A 20,355-nucleotide genomic window follows, 5' to 3' on the forward strand; every position below is an offset into this window, starting at 1 on the left:
TGGACTCCCTGCCCAGCTAATGCAGGCCTCTCCCTGGGGTCTCAGCTTCAGAGAGACACCAGACCCACCCAGCCTCTGTTTACCTAATCTATTCCCTTTGGAACCAAGGACCAGGCCTGTGGCCTCAAGAAGCCACCAGCACATTCCCTGGTCAATGACTGCCCATGCAGGGGTGAGCTCAGGCAGACCAGGAAGAGGATGCTGGAAGGCCACTCTCAGGAGGGCAGGCGGAGGGGCGGGCCCAGGGCCGGGGAAGAAATCATCAAGTTCCTGGGGCTGATTCATCTGAAAGGAGGTGAGAGCAGGGCAGAGACTGGCTGAATCAAGGCAGGCTCTCTCCTTGCTGGGAGGGAGGGCGGGAGCTGCGGGCAGGCATGGCAACCCCAGGAAAGAAAGGGGCAGATGTGTCTGGCAGGATACTCCTGGCTTGGGCCACGTGCTCCTCTGCCCCTGGCCACACAAAGTCCCATTGATGCTGCCCTTCGCCTCCACACCCTGGGGCCAGCACCCTGATGCCAGGGCTCTGGGGACCTCTCCCGCTCCCTGCTGACCATCCAGCTGCTGCTGCCACTGCAGCCCTGGCATGCCAGGCATGCCAGGGCCAGCTCTGTAAAGTCACATGCTCTGCGTGGGCGAGGCCAGGCACTGCAGAGCGTGGCACTTATGGGCAATGTGGCCCTTCTCAGTTACACAAAAGCTGGAAGCCCAGAAGCAGTGGACCACTTGCTTGCCACCCTTGCCCGGCCTCACCCATCTTCCTGGAGGGCAAATCCTTGGGCAAACAGTCAGCCAGGTGCTGGAGGCACAGCAAACGCAGGGCTGGGAAAAGTAAACACTGTAGGCCACCCCCACCCTACCCCACACACCGAGCCTTCTCCAGGGGACAAGGTACATAACCTAGCAGGCGGTGTGCGGGGAGGGTCAGGCTGCCTTGGGCCTGGAGCTTCTGCTTGGCTGGGTTACTCTGAACAAGTCTCAGGACCTTGGAGTGATGGCCACGTGTGGCTCTTGTAAAGGTTAAATGGGAGGAGGCCCGAGTGGGAGCACTTAACACAGAGTTTAGCGTAGACGAGGGTCTAGATTCATGGATGCTCTAGCCAGTGCCATGTAGATGTGGGGTGGAGCCGAGGCTGTCACAGAATAAGGGACAGCACCGTGGAAGTTCAGGCACCACAACCTTCAGCAGTATATTCGTCGGTGTTCCCCTGGCCTAGGCCCCCTGTGGAGACTTCTGACCTGTGGCTCCACCAGCAGGGGATGCTCCTTCCTGCTGGCCCCAAGCCCAGGGCAGCCATAAGCCAGATTCCAGAATCCCCTCCAGCTGCCTAGGGCCCCCTGGCCCCTACACAGGGCTTCTGTTCCAGGCTGGCCCCGCCCCACAAGTGGCCAGAGGGGTACTGTTTACTCCTCCTCGCAGACCACACCCTGGGGTTGCAGAGCACATGCCGATGAGGCAGCCTGGCCTTTATCTGCTCTACTACTTGCCATGGTTGAGCGCTCTGCAGAGTCAGAGCTTTTCCTGCCCCTGTGCCTTTGCATAGCCTGTTCTCACTGCACAAGTTGTCTTTTCTAGTCCTGTTCTCCTGGGAATTCCTCAGCCTGCCAGGACTTAGCCTGAACACCACCTCCTCTGTGAAACCTGCCGACCTGAGCAGCGCCCTTCCATCCACCCCAGCCAGGTGCCCTGGTTCCCCACTAGACTAGGAGCTCCTAGAGGGCAGGACTGAACCTTCTGCCTGTGTCCTTGGCACCCAGACAGTGCCTAGCAGCTGCTCCAAAAATGTTAAACCAGGCCTAGGCCCTGGTTCCTCTGAGATCGCTGTTGGCCTGATTGGCCAAAGAGACTTAGACAGCTTCCCTTACAAAGCAGATGGGGGCTGGTGGTATCTTCTCCCTTGGACACTGTCCACACTCTGAGCACTGAGCTTCACCACAGTCAGAGGCGGCTTTGGGGGCTGTAGGCTGCCTCCCCATCTCCAAAAGCAGAAACCAAAGTTAACAGGAGGGTGAGCCCAGGGAAGGGAAGTGCAACCGGAACTGCAGGGAGAAAGGGAGTTGTGGCTGCCATCTGCCATGAACAAGATGTTTGGAGAACACGCACTCCTCGGCTCCAAGGTCTCCCAGCCAACTCACGGAGGGCGGGCCGCCCCTCTGCAGATGGGAGCCGGCAGCTCTGCCAAGCCCGAGAGGTGACAGGCCCCCTCCCACCCGCCTGGACCCTCTAGCTGCCCCCATCTGACCTCCCACTTCTCGGGCAGACTGGGGGCCCGGATGCCAGCCCAGGACATGGGCCACATCACCTCTTCCAGGGAGCACCCCCGCAGGCTCTGGGGAGCCAACTCCACAATAATAATAACTCAAACGTAATGATAATAAGGGTAACAACACCAACTACTGTTCAGTGAAAACCCAACTACCTGCCAGAAGGCCTGTGCTAGGAGCTTGCAGCCATCATCTCACTTCACCCCACCACCCCAGGGAGGAGGGAGGAGACACAGAGAGTCCAAGAGGAGACCGACACCCCGCTCCTCAGTGCAGGGTCTCCTGGCCACTTAGGCCCATCAGGAGAAGGTCCTGGGGCCCTCCGTTATTCTCTAAGCTGGGGGCTTAGTGAAAAACAGAACAACCGGATGGGAAGGGACTTTCAGCGCCACTGAGTCACACACACCCATTTCAGGGAGGAAAGTGAGGGCTAAGAATGCCCCAGGCCACAACGAGGTTGGTAGCAAAATACGGCCTGCAGCCCAGCTTCTGGGGCCTCAGCAGGCTCCCATGCAGGGCTGCCTTCTGATCTTTAAGGAGAGCCGCCCTTGGAGGGCTCAGGGGTGCTGGCTCTGCCTTGACGGCCCATCACACTTCGGGTCAGGCCTCCCTTGTGCCCTGCCCGTTCACGCTGCCTGCTCAGGTCGCTTCCAGTCAGCCTCCATGCCCCTGATCGCAGCAGTGGGCTGAGCCGGAAGCTGCGCAGGGAGAGCCCTGCCCTCTTGGCTGTGCCCCCAGCCCCACGGCTCAGGAGGCAGGACCCACAGGCCACATGCCTTCCAGGGACTTCCTTGCCCTGAGCCTGCTCACAGGGGGATTAACGTGGCCAACAAGGCTGGACATGCTTGTAGGGGGCTAGGCAGCCTGTTCATTAGAGACACTGGAGCTGCCACGTGGCACGCAGTCAGCAGAAACTGTTGTATCTCTCACCAGACCAGGAGGGTGCGTAGGGGGCTGAGAAGTCTGCCTGCCTAGACTGAACTATACCAAGGTCCCGAATGTCCCCTGTGAACTTCAGCCTTGGCAGTTTGGCCCCCGGGGTTGGGGGCTGCCAGCCCCTGCTATTGCAGTCTGGAGACGTCAGGGGGTGATTCTCCGTCCCTTCAGCAAACAGAAGGCAGGATTTCTGGGGCAATCACCCAGAACTGTGCATCCCATCCCCCTTCCAACCCAGCTCGCCCCACGCGGCCCTGCTGCTGCCGCCCCCACAGGCCTGCTCTCCACAGTTCTGTCTGCTCGGTCCTCCCCCAGTCCCCCACACACGGTAATTGCGACACCTCCACCCCACTGCCACTCTCCCCAAGGGTGGCACAGGCAGCTGGCGGCTGGGAGGGCCTGAAGATGTGCTCCAGGGCATCTGTGGGCCCGGAAATTGCACACAGGCTTGTGTGAATTCTAGAGGGGAGCCTACAGTTTCACCCTTTCTCCAGGGGTCCTTGGCCCCTGGCAGGGTCACTGTGCTGGCCCCACTTCCTGCCTCTAACAGTCCCCCACCCGGCTGCCCTGTCTATGAAATGCCTGGGGACCAAGGGAATCAATGGCTTCTCTGTCCTCTGCAGGGAAGGCATTTCATCACCCTTGGGGGAATCTTTTAGGGAGGCAGGGAGCAGGCAGGGAGCAGCCAGGCCTGTTCGCAAGACCTTGGAGGCCTTGCAGCTACTCCTGTGTTGGGAAGTGGGGGTGCTGTGCTGGATGGAGATGTGGGGGGTAGGCAGCAGGGTTGGGGGGCACTGGGGCAGGAGGGAGGCCCCAGGGCTCTGTGGGGGGATCTGTCCCTGCTCCCAGCTCCTCGGTTCCCGGGACTCCCTCCATGTGGGTCGCTGTCACTATGCAGACACCTTCACAAACAACTCCTGCCTGGGCTGAGGCACAGCCAGGCCGGGGTGAGTCAGCGAGGGAAATCCCGGCACCAGCGCCCGCCGCTGGGTGACAGTTCCGCTGACACCTACAGAGCGAGGGGGCCCAGCCCCTCCCAGCAGAGGGTGGGAGGAACACCCGGGATCCCCCACCCCCATTTCCTGCTCCTTGAGATGGGAGCCTGGCCAGGGGGGCCAGGAGGAGTCCTGGCTTGGAAAAGCCCTATGAGTGAGGGCTCTGCTCCTGGGCCTTGCTCTGTGGCCTCTTTGGGGCTCCAGTTCCTTATCCCCGAAGCATCAGCTGAGGAGAAGGTGGGAGCCTGGTCATCATGGCCATGGCCAGCAACTGCCTGGGGCCTGCCACCCCAGCCACTGGGTATCCTGCTTTCCAGGGTCTCAGTACCTCCAGGGCCTCATGTGGTGGGGCAGGGACACCCTACCTCGTTCCTGTGGGGCCCTGTCCTGTCCTGGACCCCAGGAAGGGCAGGGTCAAGGCTCTGCCTGAGAGGAGGGAGGTGGGGCAGAGAGGAAAGCAAGGCCGGGAGGGGAGCAGCCTGGACGCCTGAAAGGGTAAGGACAGAAAGGACAGGCACAAAGCCTGCTCCCAGCAGGACATCCTATCCCTTGAGAGAAACCCGGCCAGGTCCACACAAACCCGCCAGACCGGTTGGCAGTTGGCGTTAGCAGACATTTCTTTGCTGCTGGCTGCCTAAGGGTGCAAGGGGCCCAGCGGGCGGTGGGCAAGATCCTGCCTGGCTGGTGCTTCCCAGTTGAGTGTCACCCGTTCCCTTCCAGCCTGACACCTGCCCAGGCAGGGCTACTTTCCGCATAGGTGAGGGGAGGGTGATGTTCTGAGCATGCCCCTCTCACTGCCTCAGGTGGGCTCCATGACCAGGGCGGGAAAGCAGACCTGCCAGCTGAGGCTTCAGATGCACTCAGCAGCATCTTAAGAAGGAGCTTCTGGGGCTGTGAACATGAAAAGGACAAGCCCCAACCTCAAGCAGCTCGCAATGCAGAATGATGAGGAAAACCACAGGCAGGTCAGTGAGTACAGGGCTATGATGCCAGAAATCCCACAGCAAGGACTGCTGCTTAGCCCAAGGCAGACAGAGAAGGCTTCGTAGCCGGTGCTGACGGCTGAACAGGAGTTCACCACCTGGGAGAAAGGTGAGGGGAGAAGCAAGGCTCACTCATTCTTGTCCCCCCTACCCTCCACACACACCCTCCCAGAACCCCTGGGCAAATGCACCTTGTGCAGGAGCTAAGCCCCAGCCAGCACAGAGGCCTGCCTCCTCCTCCTGGAGCACCATCGTTAGCACCCAATTCCTGCCTCTGGGTTGCTGCCAGGCAGGGAAGTTGGTGGTGGGGGAGACCCAGAAACCCAACCATTTATTTGAAAGAAAACCGAAAAGAAGTGACCACAAATCCCACGAGTTTACTGAAATGTCTTTAAAACAAATGGCTTGAATGGATTTCCACTCCCTCACCCCATTGAGCCACTCACTGGAAAACAGCAGCTCAAAGGGCTAGAGACTCCGGCCGCTGGGGCCTGATGGAAACGGGGTCTCAGCCACAAAGCCAGGCAAGAGGTACTGGGATAAAGGCAGCTCTGGCCAGAAGATGATGAAAAGTGACACCTGATCACAGGCAGGACAAAAGCTACGAAGGGTTCCTGGGAGGCCAATGTCAGATCCAGAAATGCTCAGGTGCCCTTAAGTACTCTGCTATTGGCGGCTGGCTTACTCTCGTTTCCCAGCATCATGGGTCTCCCTTCCTCCCGCTCCTCCCTTTGCCCTTGCCTCGAGTGCCCTGCCCTGAGCAGCTGCTTCTGCACACCATCTCACTGGGCAGCTGCAGTAGACAGGTGGGGTCTTCCTGGACAGTACAAACTGCTTAGAAAACCAGGCAAAGGAGCAGGAGTGGGAAGGTATGAGATTCACCAGAGCTGAGAGCTGGAGGGGCCTGAGGAAATCAAGAGTACAAGATTTGCTGACTCCCTGAATCTTAGAGATGAAGACTCTAAGCCCAGAGAGGTACACTGATGTGCCTGAGGTCACACAGCTATGGGTCCTTGCTATGTCATTGGCTGCATTCCAAGCCCCATTCATTCACCCATTACTTCCAGAGCCATCCTATGTGCCTAGACTCTGGAATGTAGGCTTAGGCTCCTAGGTGATGCCCTGATGAAAACTGAACTCAGCCCCAGAGACTTGCAAGCCAGGGTCGCCTCCCATCCCTTGGCTCTTCCCTCCCCACTCTTTCCTCTCATACAAAGTGGAGCAGATGCCCTGCCATCACTAGGGAAGACTCAAAAGCAGAGAGGAAAGGGAAAAGTGGGAGAGGACTGGGGAACACCAGGCACAGCCTGGGGACGAGGGACACCAAGGTGAAGGCTGAGCAAGAGGAACACTGTCCTGGGACCTGTGATGGAGGACCCTGGACCAGACATGTTTAGCTGTGCCTACTTTTCCCTTCTTATCACAATATACACGTTCTCCATAGAAAACAGAAACAAAAAAAGAGAGGGAGAGAGAAAGGGAAAGAAAAAAAAGAAAATAGCAATCATCCATGATCCATCTAGGAAAAGTATTACCTATCAACATCTGTCTAGTCTTTTTTCCCCGTCCAAATATGAGATCAATCTGTACCTACTTTTTTTCACTGAGCTAGTGAAGGCGAACATTTCTCTTCATTAAACGTTTTTCCAGCCCAATCTTCCCTCATCACTGTATAGCAATCCATGCAAGGCATATGTGAATTTATACAACCCATTCCCTACCGGTGGCCATTAGGCTGTTTTCCTCTTCTCGCTGTGAGAAAAGCCCCACCGCTGGGCCCAAGGCAGAGCAGCTCCCGGACCCCAGGCATGAGGTGCTGGAGCCCCCAGCTCCTGTCTCCCATTTAGGGCTTATTCTCCCCCAGCAGAAGCGAAGGTGGGAAGGGAGGGAGGCATGGGGGGGTCCTGCCCTGCTCCACAGCTCTCAGACAGTGGGTGACATCCACTGACTCTCAAACTTGAATGAGCAGCGAGGAGATGTGTAAATGCAGATTTCCTGGCCCCATCCAGAAATTCTGTGTAGTTGGTCTGAGGTAGGGCCCAGGAACCTGGAGTTGAGCAAGCCCCACCATGGCTGACCCCACGAGACTCTGATGCCGGGGTTAACCTCCCTGCACCCAGAGGAGCCCTGCTCCAGAGGCGAGCAGAGGCAGTGCATCTGAGCTGGTTAAGCTGCAGAGTCCTGGGCCCCTCTCCAGAGATTCTGATTCAGTACGGGCAGTGGGGCGCAGTGAGATTCTGCTTTTCTAACCTGTTTTCAGGTGCTGCTGCCAACTCATGGGCCACACTCAGGCGTGTTCAACTAAGCCCATGTGGGAACCATGTGCAGGTGCTGGGCAGATGCAGGCAATGGACACTGTGCCTGGAGGGGCAATCACAGCTGGCACTTAGGAAGCATTTCCTATGGGTTGAACACCATGCCCTGGCCGCTCAAGGTGTGGTCCATGAACCACGTCCCGAGGACCAGGTCTGGGCCCCAACCAGCCTCACCAGGGATCTGCACTGGCAAGCTCCCCAGGGGATCAGCGTGCCCAATAAAGCAGCACTTTGCTGAGTCTTTAACCCCGTCATCCTCCTAACAATCCTCAGAGGCAGGTCAATTACTCCCCTGATTTTACAGCTGAGATTCTGCAGCTGCAAGGTTAAAGGACTCGTTTAAGGTCTCACAAGGGCCACTAGCAGGAGCTGAGACAGAAAGCCAGATGGTCTAGCTCCAGAGCGTGAGCTCCTAACCCAGATCATAACACTCCCTGCAGTTTCCCATTCCATCCCCAAACTCTCTGTGAGAGGTGGCCTCCAATTCTGCACATTACAGACAAGACCTCAGAGACCAGGGGAAGGCTGACCAACCGCTCTTGGGGCTCTCCAGGAAACGGACCTGATCCTACCCCGTCTGCCACATCCACACCGGGGTCCCTTCCCTTGGGGCCCACTCCGGCTGCGGCACAGGCCTGGGTGGGGGTCCCGCCTCCAAAGCCCGCAGGCTCTGCAGACACAGTCGGGGGCAGGAAGTGGGAACTGGGGCGGAGGAACCAGGAGCTCAGTTTGGTCTGTGGACGTCCTTTCTTCGCAGCCAGGCTCAGTTCTGTGTGCCTTTTGAAAGGAAGTAGAGAATAGCTGTGCTCAGCCCAATGAGGCTGGCCCCTTTCAACCTTCCAGTTGCTGCCATTTCCAATTACAACTTCAGAGGGCTCCTATAATTTATACATCCCAGGATGCACTGTTCCAGCTGCTTTGTGATGGGAGTTCATTACACCATTAAGGTTAAACTTTTATAAAGTACTGAGCAGGTGGTGGGCTGGGCGCCCGGCTTAGTTACCACTGCCGGAAGCCTGCTGAATGGGGTTCACCTGGGGCGAGGAGGGGGGTCAGGCTCTCTAAAGGGGCTGAGAAATGAAGAAGGCGGCTCCGGGGAACAGGGGCTGCCCATTAGCCATTTATTAAACTGTACAGTAGAGCAGGCAGGCAGCAAGGAGAACAATCTGCAGCCGCTCAACACTGCTGGCAGGGGGCGTGCGAGGCGAGAGGATTCCTGCATTGCCTGCCAAGGCCAGCGAGGTGCCGGATCTGAGCCACGGACAGGCCCACATGTGGGGAATGACCCAGACTCCCGGGCGGGGGAGGCTGGTCCTCTCAGCACCAGGGGGGCCAATGGGGGCCTACCTTCTGTAGGAACGAATCCCTCCTGTGGCTCATGGGGTCCCGGAACTCAACACAAGGTAGTGGAGCAAGAAGGAACACCCCGAGAGCAGGAGCCAGACTAATGGGGGTCTCAGCTGGCCAGCTGCAGATACATGGCCTCAAGCTGCAGATACTGGAGGTTCCTTCAATTCTCCAAGGAAACTGAGATCCTCGACTTGTCCCTCAGCTGTCAAACACATGTGCCTCCCTCCCAGGGCAGTGGCACCCACTGCCCAAGAATCATCACTATTCTTTGCATTAAGTTGTTACACACACAGAGCCCTCAGGATGGTGCCTGGCTGAGAGGACTCTCCAGGAAGGCTTTGCTATTGTTGCTGTTATTCTGTTTGTCTGTTTAGGTGTCAGTCCCAAACCTGAGGACACCCTGAGGACGAGGTGGTGACTTTCCTCTTCCAATTCCCAGCTCCGGGCACAGAACTTAGCATGCAGTAGCTGTTGACAAGTATCCCTGAGAATGGGTGGACAGGAGGTTACAAGCGGCAGAACTATTCTGTGCTCCGCAGTCTGGCCCCAGGCCCAGGAACAGGGTCGGCGGAAGACCAAGTTCTTTCAAAGGTATGAAGCTGAAATCACCTCTTGAGAAAAATTCCTTGTCTTCCCAGGAGGAAAGAGACTCCAGATGCGGCCAGTTTTTCTGGATACCGGGGTTGACTCTGGCCTTTTCCTTCTACACGTCCCTAAGATCAAGGAGGGTTTGCTGTGACAGGAAACTCCAGCCTCAGGTGGGGCTCTGTGGCCCCACAAGCTGGCCTCCTTGTCGAGTCTCCAAGAGAGGCTGCCCCAACCGACAGGCTCCCACACTGGAGAGGACCGGGTGGGATTCTGGACTTGTCAAGGTGGCCAGTGTTCTTAGCTGTCAGGCCAAGTCGTGACCCCCATGCTTGAGAGGCACAGTCTGACCCATCGGCCATCATTCCTACAGCCCAGGGGAATGGGAGGGCCTGAGGGGCCACTGCTTGGCACAGGCGGTCAGAGAGTCTCTGAGAAAAGACACTGGCTTCCCCTAAAGGTCTCAGGGGAGGAAAAGGTGGACAAACAAAGGGCAGCCACATGGAAGAGGTGCTAAAGGGAAGGAAACCAAACTAGGAGAGGAAAGAAAGGGGGAAAGGCCACCTTGGAGAGGGTTGGGGTGGGAACAGGGTCAGATGCCAGAGGGACGGTGGGACACTGCCAGCTCTGAGAAGCAGCCTAGAAGGGCCAGGTGGTGCCAGGGTTGCCTGGCTGCAGGAATGCATCCTCAGGAAAGGGAGGGTCCTCTCAACTTAGCACCGTCTGGGTGGATAGAAGAGCAGAAGGAACAGGCACTGGTGATAACAACAGGTGACATTTATTACCTCCAATGCTCTTGGCACTGGGTGGAACTTCCGAGGTGGCATCTCATTAGCTCCCAACAGTTGCCCAGTGTGCCTTTTTCTACTAGGTCCTTTATTTTAGAGATGAGGAAATTGAGGCTCAGAGAGGTTAAGTGACACGCCCAAGTAGAAGTGGACTCAAACGGAGCTCCGTCTTTATGCTAAAGCCCACGTTCACAGGCCCATGTTAGGCTGAATTTAAAGAGAGAATCAGAAGTGGGTGACTGGAGGAATGAACAGGCGGCATGGTCTGGGAGCCGAGGCAGTCCTGAGCAGGCGAGCAGGCAGAGCCAAGCTGGAGGCAGCACATCTGGCAAGGCTGCAGGGGCCAGGACAGTCCCCTCAGCTGCTGGGCCCAGGGCTGCGCGGAGGTGCTGCAGCCAGCCTGACACTGCAGCGGGGCGGCAGTCCTGGGGCAGCCCCGGAGCTTGGATGAAGCGGGAGCCTGATGTAATCCCCGCCAGCGGAGGGCGGAAACTTGGGAAGTGAAACAAGCCGTCACCTCACTGCAACCCGGCCACAGATTTCCAACAGCCATACCAGGCGGGCCTCACCCCTACCCACAGTCTGAGGCCTCCACACTCCCCTTCGGGGCCCAGGGTAGGGGGAACCCGGGAAGTACACACTGGGCTCCCCAGGCCCAGCCTGGCGCAGAAACTGTGCTCGAGTAAAGCCGATGAGAAAGCAGAGGGTTTCTAGCCAACGCCCTGGGAAGCCTGCCATCGAGAGGCTGACAGTCTCACCGCTTTCCGGAACAGACAGACGCAGGGCTCACCTCTTCACTAGGCTTTCCGCATATTTTGAGGGGTGAGGAGAGGTTCTGGCGGCTGTGTGGTGAACCCTCCCCCTTCCTCACCAAACCCTGCCTGAATCCACCTAGTCAGGCTGCCCAGGCATGTGGGAGACAAGAGGGGTGGGGGAGGCCCAGAACTCCAGGCGGGCCCCCTGTGCTCCTACACAATCCGAGGCCCCAGAGCAGCAGGGGTGGCCTTCAAGGGACACTAGACTGGGGCCTGTCCCCCCTCTAAGGACCTCCTGTCCAGTGGCTAGCTGATCAGAGTCCTTGAGCAAGGCCTTGCCACCTGACAAACCATGGAATTCACTAGCCCAACTGGGCAGCTTAGAGGGTGGGGGCAGAGGCCCTGGCCTGGCCTTAAGCATTCCTGGCCTTCATGCCAGCTCCTAAATCTTTGACTCTCACACACAAGCAATTCTAACCCATGATCAGCCTTGTCGCTTTCCCATCCAGCATCGCCTCTAAGCACAGGAACAGCCAATGCAGGAGAGAGAGTAAATATCACTGTTGCCATTATACAAATGGGGCAACTGAAGCTCAGAAAGACTGACTGATTCATCTGAAGTTTCCCAGCAGAGCCGGGGGCAGAATCCAGGCCCGACACCCTTCACCTGCCTTGCTGTCTCACTAAAATCACCCAAACCAGAATCCCAGGAGTGGGGACTCCTGGTCCCCATGGCAAAGGAGGAGGCTTGACACAGAAGGTTTGACTTCAGGCCAGACATGCAAAAGGTTTGAGGCTGTTGGATAAATATACAGATATCTGATAAACAGGCCAGAGGAGCTGGAGAGAGAAGAGAATTACAGGGAGAATGAGACCATCACTCTGTATCTCAAGGCTGCTGGAGCCCAGGATGCCCTGCCATCTATCAGCTGAGTGCCTAGAGCACATTTAACCTCACCTATAAAACAGGTTAATACCACCTGCCTCGCGGGTGGTTATGGGGATTAAACGAGCTAACGCATGAAAAGTGCTTAGCATGGCGCCTGGCGTGTGTGCTCAGTAAGTGCTCTTTGCCGTCATTGTTAGTCTTCAATGAGGACATGGATTAGCAAGGGGAACAAGCCACGAACATTTAACAACATGCGCTCAGAGGGGCGCCAGCGCTTGGCCACCTGATCATGACAGACAGGACAGTCCCAGGGTGCAGTGGGGCAGGAAGAAAGGCGTCACGGGGGAGGGGGCCATGTGGGCCTGAAGGAGAAGCAAGGCTCAGAGAGGAGAGTAGGGTCTTGGCTTCAAACCCTGGCCCCCCACCTACTTGCTGTGTGTCCTTGGGTAGGTAACTCACCCTCTCTGCACCTCCTGTAAGACTCGGGTAGATGGATGGGGGAGTGGAGGGAGTACCTATCACAAGAAATAAATGAGATCCTCTCTATACTATATGTTGTGCCAGGTTTAGTTCCCTGCTTTACAGAATGGAAACTATTGTTATTATTACTGTTACTTTGTGGCTGAGCAAAGATGCCGGAGACAGAGGCCCTGAGGCTTCCTGACCCTCAAATCTGCAGGGCTTTGGCAAAAGCCAAGTGCAGGGCTCAGTCCCTGGGGTAGGGGTAGGGCCAGCAGCCCCACAGAGCTCACCCCACTGTGCAGCTGGCAGCGGAAGCAGCCATGTGCTGGGAGGTGCAGGGTGGATGTATATAATGAAGGGACATCAATAATAAATTAACCTCAACTAAGTCCAGGAACATCAATCATAAATTAATTAAATGGCTCCAGGAGAGGTAACGGTAAGGGGCCTCTTTGGGATGAATTAGAGGCAGTGTCCTGCCTCACGTATGGCCCACCTGCCCCAGCCCCGGCCAGCAGCCTCTGCAGCCAGGAGCAACTCCCAAAACACAGGTGAAGATATGCCCTGCTCCCCTCCTCCCCCCAGCACCCCCACCCCACCCCCCACCCCAGCTCAGAGAACTTTCAAACACCGAGAGGATTTTGATGAAAATTCCCAGAATAGTAACCTCCTGGGCCGAACTCAGGCAGGCGAAATTTCTAGGGGTAATTTGCTGAGAATATGATCAAACACCTGGAAATAAGCGCTAAGAATACTGGAACCCCCTTGGTCGGTCCTCAGGGACTAGAACAGCCCCCTTCAGGGGATCGTGACAACCTCCTGCTCACACTCCAGCCTGGAACCCACCGGAGTCAAAACAGCTGAAAGTCAAGTGTGGGAGCCGCATCTGAGGCTGGGATTTCGACGCCCCACCTCTTACTGACCAAAGTGACAAACCTCATGGCTTCCACCCGTCTCCGTGATCAATCAGGTTGGCCTCTCCCCCTCCCGCCCCTCCCCAACCCAGGGCAGCCACTGCCCAGGTTCAAGCCCTCCAACCTGGCACCTGCCCTAGTTGCCAGCTGGTCTCCCCTCTCCTGTTCCCCAGGCCCCCTGGCACCTGCTCCCAGCCAGCTCTTCCCGGCACACACTCTCGTTCAGAACACTTTAGTGACCGCCCATGCTCACTTTTCAACCTTTCATCGCTTACGTTTCCTGCACACTACAGTCATACCAGACCATGGCAACTCGCTTTCCCAGCCACGTCCCCTGTTGCTGCTGTTTCCTCTACAATCACCTGGATGGCCCAGGTGAAAGGCCATTGCTACTTAAGTCTCCCCTGATCTCCCTGGTTTGAGTTACTCTCTCTCCTTTGACCCCTGGTAGCACCTACCTCTTGAAATTACAGCGTAGACCTCTATGTCCATCTTTTATCTTCTCAACAGATTGTGAACACCAGAATTTATACCTTGTAGGCTCTGGTATGTCCAATTCATCTCCATGGCCCTCACTGACCCCAACCTTCAGTAGATGTTCAAGAAATCACTATCAACTCAATCAGAGTGGAAACATTCCCCAGGCACCAAACTTTATCTTGTGTATGATTCTGCTGACAGATACACCAGATTCCATCCATGCCAAGGGCAAGGTGGAGCTAATTTCTCCTTATCAAGAAAAGGGACATGACCTATTACATCTTTCCTGGTGCCAGTGTATGCAGATCATGATGTAACCATTTTTCTATGGAAAAGATCTTGGCAGCAGGAACAAAACATTTACTGAGTGTGTTTGCCTCTATCAGGGTCTGTCCACTGACCAGCCATCTGTGTGGGATTCTTACAACCACCTGGTGGGAGGTTTTACTGTCCCCACCTTACAGATGAGGAAACTGAGGTGTAGAGAGGTACCAGAATTCAAACTCGGGTCTGTTTGACTCCAGAGTCTCAAGTTGTCAGGCCCATGGGCTATATTGCTCTCCTCTGTCACCCAGGTAGACTGTCCCCGGGTGACTTCCCAGTGGGCTTGGGGAAGAGGTGGAAGCAGGCGTGTGTGAGCACATATGGGCATCAGAGAGCCACACCCCCAGCCCTGGCTTCCTTCTAAGGAAAACTGAGAAAGCAGAGAGGCTCTTCTTGTAAGATCACGCGGAGATGTTAAACTCACCCTCCTGGAGCTGGAAGGAGACCTACCCACTACTCCCACTGTTCTCTCCTGCTTCGTGGAGCCCGGCAAGACCCCACTGCACACACCCACTGACACTGGGCCAGCCAGACACAGAAGCCCACAAGTTCCCACGCCACCAGGCGCTCCACACCCCCTCAGCCCTCACTTCCCACGGAAATGCTGGCTTACCGGCACACGCGGCTTTGCATACATGCAATCCCTGGGCAGCCCTGCAGCGGGATCGGCTCCACCCTTGGTCTCCCCACCTTGATCCTGTGGAGGACTTGGGCATCCCTGCCCGACGCCCTTTCCCTTGGCCACACTACTCCCCTCCACATCACCTCCCTGGTCCCCCTCCCCTGACCCTTCAGTAGCTAAGAGGTTCCCATTGGGAAGGCAGTTTCCTGGGTCCTCCTCACCTGCACACCCAGTCCCCCGTCCACCCAGAGAGATCCAGCCCAGCCAAAGTCAGTATCAGAAAGGAAAAAGGAAAATCAAGATAAGCAGTCTTCAGCTCTGCCCACTGGGGAGGTAACCACATCCCACAATGTCCTAGGCTCCACTGTTCTAAAAGATTTATCATCCTCTGACCGCATGCTCACTGATACTTCCCCCAGCGCCACTTGCCCACTCCGGTAGAGTATAATGCAAAGCTATTCCAGGGAGAAACTGAACACAGATGGAGTGCTGGGCCAACAGGTGATTACACCCAGAGCTGTCCTTCTAGGCCCCGGGAGACGGGCCGAGGGAAAGGTGGCTCCACCAATAGGCCATGCCTTCAGCTGTGGCTGGCTGGCCTGGTGCTCTCAGCTCTGGCCCAGAAGCCTCTGTCCAGAGATGCCCGATTCCCTGGCACCCGTGAAGCTGAGCAACTGGGCACCATGATTTATGAGGCAGCTGAGGAAGGAAAGGTTGCCAAGAGCTGAGTTAAGCAACTTTTGGAGAAACATGGACAAAGAAATGGGAAGAGGACTGAGGACCAGATCTGAAAAACAGCGTAGCTCCAGAGAGCCACTTGCACCTCAATGGCCGCTCCGATGCTACCGCCACCTGCCCCAGCTGGAATTTGCTTCAAATCAGCACCACAACAGGGGGTGGCGGTGACCTGGCTGGGCTCCCCAAGGCCTGCAACCTCCGAAGAAAGCTCTGCTCTGCTTTTGGGAAACAGAGGCCAACTCCTCCGGTCGGCGTCTCTGATCTGCCCTGCCCGCCACCCAGCTCAGCTATGCAGAGTCCCAGCATCCCAAGCAGATGGCAAGGGGTGGCTGCAAAGGGCTCCTGGAGCCCAAAAACATAAGGCTGAGCTGCAAATCAGAACAAACAGGCGGAGGTGTGGAGGGTGAGCTGAGGGGACGCGAATGCTGAATATTCACATCAGGGAGGCCTGAGGCTCCCTCTTTATGGACTGCTTTCCAAGCAGGAGCTGAAGTGCTGGTAACTCATGGGGAGGCAGCGAAAGGGGCTGCAGGGAGCGTGTGGGACAGGCCTCAGGCACCTTGAGCCAACCCGGGAACAAGCAGCCGAGGGAGATCTTGCTGAGCCAGGCAGTGTTCAGGTGGCATGGCCTTGGGCAGGGCAAGTGCCTCGGCTTGGAAAAGTCAGCTCACCACCCTGGGCCTGGCAGGGCCGTGTCCTCCTTCACCCCACGTGGCTGTACACTGCAGCATGGATGCAGGGCAAAAACTTTCTGCCTCGGGGACCAAGCTTGTGCAATGAATTGCTGGCTAAGACAGACGCCCACATGGAATGCTGCAGAAGTGGGCCTGGGTTCACCAGAAACAGATCTTCCCGTGCAAAGGCTTCTAGCTGTGGGGTATGTAATTCAGGCTCTGCTGACCATTGTTAGGAACTAGGCCTCACTGGCAGAAAGCAAAGCAATTGGCAGCCACCCTCATCTTCTCCACCTGGGAAGGCCCTTTAGACAGAAGGGGGCCCACATCCTGGGGAATTCCTACTACACCTATCTACCCTCAGAGGACCTCTCTGAGGGTGTCCGTTGCCCTCTTCTTGCCCCACATATCCAAGTGCATCCTCCATGGGCCCCAGCCTCCTGCCATCCATCTTCAACCTCATGGGACCTCAGACCTCACAGACCACCCAGCCCTATATATGCCACAGCCCCCAAAAAGCTGATACGGCTGCTCCCTACCCGCATCCTCTGAACCCAGAGCCAGAGGAAATTCTCAAGAGAAAACACACACACTTCCAAGTCTCCTTCCCACACAGGTACCCCTGATCTGTAAGCCACCGCCACCTCCCAGCCCTGCACAGCCAGGAACATGTCTGCAGCCTCAGCGAAGGGCCCCCTCTTGCTTGGGCCCCTCCTGCCGGACTCTACAGTTGCTGCGGCCATGCTGGGGACCATCCTCGGGAGACCTGGGGCCTGGTTCCAGCTCAGCAGCTGACTCACAATGTCAACAGATCCCACTTTTCCCCACCAGGAGCCTTTACGCTCACGGCCTCTAATTCCCTATGACAGGCCCTAGACCTTCCGGCGGCCTTCCTCCCCAATCACATTCCATGCCTCCATTTCCTCTCGCCTCCTGTCCTGGTCTCTTTACCTGGTGATAATCCCCAACCTTTGTACAGCTTTTCACAAAGGGTTTCCACATGCACCACCAGTCCTCCTCTGTGGCTATCTTCTGATGTGGCTCTGAGAGGTAAAGTCACCTGCTCAAGGTCACATGGGCAAGACTGGAATTCACGTTTTCTGGTTCCAAATGCATGGGACAACACTCCAGCTTTAAGGAACCTCAGCAGCATCCCTAAGCACCTAGTTTAGCAAATGAGCTGCCACCCCCACCCTAGTCTCCCACACCCTCAGTTTTTCTTTCTGGACTCCTAATGGCCTTCCCCAGGCCCAGCCTCATTTATTCTTCTATCCTCCGATTCCACTTCCCCAAGAGATCCACAAAGACCTAACAATTTCCCCCACATCCTAAGACTTCTCTGGGGGGTCTGTAAATTGCCCCTCTATGAAGTAGAGCACATGTGACGCTGAGTGGGCCCCTCACCCAAAGCTTTCCAAAGGGCTCGTGAGGCCAGACGCCAGCCTAGCACACTCCTGGTGGCTGTAGACTCAACTTTAGAACATCCCCCTAATGATCCTCTAGACCCAAAGGCTTCCCGTTATCAAAGAAGAGAGGCAACTCCCAGACTCTGAGGGGAGAACCATCAACTCAAGGAAAAGGCAGGGCCCGGGGACTACAGATGGCCAGAGCACCGCACCTCCCCTGGCCCAAAGACATGACCCACCTCGCGGCCCTGCACATGTCTCAGGACACAAGTTCAGGGACAGCGAGCAGAGCTGAGAACAAGCCACCTCTCCCCTCCTCCCCAAAGCTGGATGAATTCAAGAGCCCAGGACAACGCCAGTACCTGGACAGGTCTCTGTCTGGGTCACCATCAGGGTCCTCATACTAGAAGCATCACCTGGCATCTCTCTTTCCTGTCCATTAGAAAGGACACCAACCTTCTCCCAGCTTCTGCCTTCCTCAGTCCAGTGTACACAACAGATATTAAAAGTGTGACAGTGGCCCCTGTGACAGAGGCCATGCCCCTCATCATCACCAGAGTGGGAGGATGGGCGTTTACCCTTCCCATCCACCAGGGTCTGAGGGCCATGGATTCTCCCCTCACAGGGCCAGGCTGCCCCGGGCATCACGCTGGGCCATTGCCATTTCTCACAGTCATGCCAGGAACTCCTGCCATGATGAGGACACCGATTCTTCAAGCCCTGGATGCCACTGCTCCAGACCATGTCAAGGCCAGAACCATCCAACACCTTACTAATGACAGCACTTCCTCACCACCCATGCCAGGGGCACCACCATGCGCCCACGAGCCGGCCACCGCCACCCCAGAACCAGTCCGAATGCTGTGCCCAACCCCTACCTGCACAGAGGGCTGCACCCGCCTCACACCTGGGCAGCCACCACCACACCAAGGTGGGGGTGAGTCTTCTGACACCCGTGACAGTAAAACCACGCTGCCTGTGCCAGACCTATGCTGCCCACGCCCGCGCCACGGGTGTCACCATACCCACGCCAGTGCCAGGGGCTCCACGGATCTCACACCTGCCACGGGCTCGAGTGGCAGCCGCACCTCCGCCTGCAGACCCATCGGGCGGGCCACCGAGCGCCCTGGACACTGCCCAGCTGCCGCGCCGCTCGCACCGCGCCCGCGCCCGGGGCCCGGCCCACGGCTCCTGCCTTTCCCCGTACCTCTAGCCCGCCGCAGGGCTCGGCCCGCCGCCGCCGCCGCCGCCGCCGCCGCGACCGCCACCTCCATCCTGGGCTCCCCAAGGCCCCAATTCACTAACGCCGCTTCCGCAGGGCGCCGGCGCCGGCGCGAAGGCCGCCTCCGCCCCCCGGGGGACGCTGCGTCCTTTACGTAAACCCCACTCCGCCGCCAGCGGTGACCATGGCGACGGCCGTGGGGCGGCAGCGCCCCCTGGTGCCAGGGAGGGGAGCGGCGCCGAGGCCAGAGCGAGCGGAGTCTTTCGCGGGCTCGCGCCCGGGGCGTGGGGGCGGTGGGCGCCCGGCTCTGGCCGCGGCTGGGGTTGCGTGGGCGGCCGGGAGGGGCAGGACCTGCCGCGCTGCATGCGGGGAAGGGAGATGCCTGGGTCCTTCTCCCTCAGGCCCCGCGTGACCGGGTTTAGCGTGGGAGAGGCAAGAAAGCGTGTAGGATCAGTGGAGAACTGGTTCATTGGGGAGGAGGAAAGGGAAAGATGAGTTCCACCTCCTCCGGGTGCTGAGCGCTCCTGGGAGGTCAAAGCACATATTCATCATCTGTGTCCTCCCCTCACTCCTCACCCCTATAGTGCCCAGCATCGTGCCTAGTATCCAAAAGGGCGCTTGGTCAAATGTGAATTCCCGGCAAAGAAAGAAAATCACCCATTCTAATCTGCCTCACGCTCTCCCATTCATTCACTTAACACACTTTCCCTGAGAGTTAGCCTTGAGCCTTTGAGCCGAGCACCACTGTCCGCGTGCCACGTCCCTTGTGCTAAGTTTCGGGAGTGGGTGGGCACAGACAAGCAGAACCCAGGCCCTGCCCTCTAGGAGCTCAGCCTAGTGGGTATTATTAGATCGTCACAATACAGGGTGCTTGTGGTGCAGGAGCTCAGCAGGGAGGGCGGGTAGAGCTCTTAGAAGGGGCACTTAAGTAAGCCTTGGGGGAGGGAGTGGGTCTGGAGGATGTGATGACACAGCTGAATCTCAAAGATGGAGTAGAATTCAGAAGGGAAAGAGGAGTAGCATGTTTCAGGAGGGAGAGTGCCTCTAAAGTGTTCTCTGCGCCCTTTGTCATCCCAAGAAAACAGGGTGATGTGCAGCAGTTTGGTGTAAGTGGGACCATAAGGAGCTATGTGTAAGGGGGGCTAAGATGGAGTATCAGCCTGAAAATTATCTGGACTTCTGGGTTTAAAGTGAAACTCTAAGTCCAGGGCAGCCTTCCCTTCTGTCATGAAGCAGGTGGGAACTACTTCTCAAAAGAGTTCTTTATTACTTGTAATTGTTTTGAAGGCAAACTCCAGCTTATTAAAAAAAAAAAATGGGGGTGGAGAGGACAAATACTGAGTGGGATGCCTCAGGGAATTCAAGAAAAAGTTGGACCCTCCCAACCTCAGGAAGGGCAGGGATCAGAGAGACTTTAAGGACTGACTGTAGCAAAGTAGTTTAGGATCCTTCTGTCTAGATCACTGCAATAAATCAGAATCAAAACTGCCAAACTTAATGCCCCTTGGTTCAAAGTTCTAGATTCCCAATAGAAAGAATCTTGGTCCAGCTTGGGGCATGGTCAATTATAGCAGCTACATTCCATCCCCTTAGCTGCCCAGGGCTCACTAATTCACACGTGTACACACACACACACACACACACACACACACACA

The 20,355-nt window shown here is 56.9% G+C and overlaps 1 protein-coding gene across 3 annotated transcripts in view; it reads right to left on the minus strand.

The window, feature by feature from the left end:
* The window catches only part of DAGLA (diacylglycerol lipase alpha), a 60,098-nt gene extending 41,305 nt beyond the window's left edge, over positions 1 to 18,793 (minus strand). For 2 of the 3 annotated variants that reach the window (XM_031459484.2, XM_031459482.2), the window contains exon 1: positions 18,686 to 18,793. The gene's annotated coding sequence lies outside the window, so the exon portion shown is untranslated. The remainder of the gene's footprint in view (positions 1 to 18,685) is intronic. The other variant, XM_064492268.1, reaches the window with a different exon arrangement.
* Between the last annotated feature and the right edge of the window lie 1,562 nt (positions 18,794 to 20,355).

The sequence above is a fragment of the Camelus dromedarius genome, chromosome 12 (assembly GCF_036321535.1).
Source record: "Camelus dromedarius isolate mCamDro1 chromosome 12, mCamDro1.pat, whole genome shotgun sequence".
NCBI lineage: Eukaryota > Metazoa > Chordata > Mammalia > Artiodactyla > Camelidae > Camelus > Camelus dromedarius.